The sequence below is a fragment of the Magnolia sinica genome, chromosome 7, assembly GCF_029962835.1.
Source record: "Magnolia sinica isolate HGM2019 chromosome 7, MsV1, whole genome shotgun sequence".
Taxonomy (NCBI): Eukaryota; Viridiplantae; Streptophyta; class Magnoliopsida; order Magnoliales; family Magnoliaceae; genus Magnolia; species Magnolia sinica.
In genome coordinates, this window is record NC_080579.1 from 43,365,904 (window position 1) to 43,367,618 (window position 1,715).

General features: G+C 36.9%; 1 non-coding gene across 1 annotated transcript; it reads right to left on the bottom strand.

Moving 5' to 3' along the window:
- Positions 1–1,323: 1,323 nt before the first annotated feature.
- LOC131252357 (small nucleolar RNA R71) lies at positions 1,324–1,430 on the bottom strand. Its single transcript, XR_009174382.1, has one exon. It is a non-coding gene; the product is annotated as a small nucleolar RNA R71 (small nucleolar RNA).
- Positions 1,431–1,715: the final 285 nt, after the last annotated feature.

Consider the following 1,715-nt stretch of genomic DNA (forward strand, 5'->3'; position numbering starts at 1 on the left):
TTTATTGAGATATCTTTCAACTGGATAGGATAAGACTCTAATTCCGGTTGTTTCATTGAATCAAGCATAGTATCTCCCTGATTGCTACAAGTGGATCCTTGGAAACCCTAGTTTTCACCTTTAAATTCGTAAGTTTCTAATTAAATTTCTCACAATTACTCCCTTTTATTTCCATATTTAGATTCACATATTCTTCTAGTTCTACTTATAGTTACTTTCAGAACACACACGAGATTAGTCCTTGTGGATTCGACCTCGGTCTTACCGAGATTATTACTACATCACGACCTTACACTTGAGGTTGTGAACAAGTTTTTGGCGCCGTTACTGGAGATTAACAGTTGCATTTTTTTGAGATTGACTAGTTTTGGAATTAGGTTAAGATTAGGATTTCTCTACTTTCTATTTTTAGGTTAGGGTTTTTTTTGAGTTATTTTAGAAACTAACTTTGCTATCTAATTCTAGGTTTAGAAACTTTCCTAATTTGTTTTTAGAAACTAAAATTTTCTCTTTTTAGAAACTTTTTATTTTCTGTTTTTAGAAACTTTCCTTTTTCATTTTTAGAAACTACGTTGCTTTCTTATTTCTTTTTTAGAAACTAATTCACTTTCATTTTCTTTTGCTGGATCTTAACATAGCACCTTCTAATTTGGTAACTTCTTTCTAATTCCCCCTCTTTCTGTTTCTAGATTTCTATTTCTATTTCTTTTTAGGTTTAGACAAAATTCTAAAATTGAGGGCTGACAATGTTTCATGCCTAAGTGGATCCGTGACAACACTCGACATCTCTTGAGTGAAGGAGGATTGGTTGAGGGGTTATCTATCTATCACAGGGTTAGACACCACTTGAGATCCTCAGAGTTAATTGAGGTTATGGCTCCAAATCAACCTATAAATCAACTGATGAATCAGCCACAACCTTGAGTTGTGGAAATCTAGGATGAGAATGATGTGCACCATGCACCCTCGTCTCATACATTATAAGATTACTTACGACCGGCAGGGGTGAGCACCCCTTCATGTATGGTTTTTTCAGAAAACACAGGAAACATGGATATCAAGCCTGGAGTGATCTAACTCCTTCCAAAGTTCCTTGGCATTGAATCTAAAAGTCCATACTTGCACTTGTAAGAGTTTGATGAGGTTATAGCCACTTTATACTTTCCTAACATGTCTGAGGACAAGGTCAGGCTGAAACTCTTTCCTTTCTCCTTAAAAGAAAAAGCTAAGACGTGGTTACACTCACTACATCCGCGATCTATTGGCACATGGAATGACATGATGAAGGAGTTCATAATTTTTCTTCCATACCATAAGACGAACACCATCAGGAAGTCGATCATGAACTTCACTCAAAAGGAAGATGAAACATTCTTCCAATGTTGGGAGCGGTTTAAGGATCTTGTCAGTTCATGCTCACAACATGGTTTTAAAACGTGATACATAACAACTTTCTTCCACGATGGACTTACATCTTCCATGCGCCAATTTATCGAGACGATGTGTAATGGGATGGGGAGTTCATAAAAAAAAATGTCGATGAGGTGTGGGATTACTTTAACAAACTCGCTGAAACCACACAATCATGGGACATCTCCCCAAAACTGAGTACCACATCTTATCCTACTTAAGTAAGGGAGAGAGGTGTGATATACTTGCTGAAAGAGGTGATGATATAACTGCTAATGTGGCCAGTCTCATAAGGAAGGTCGAGG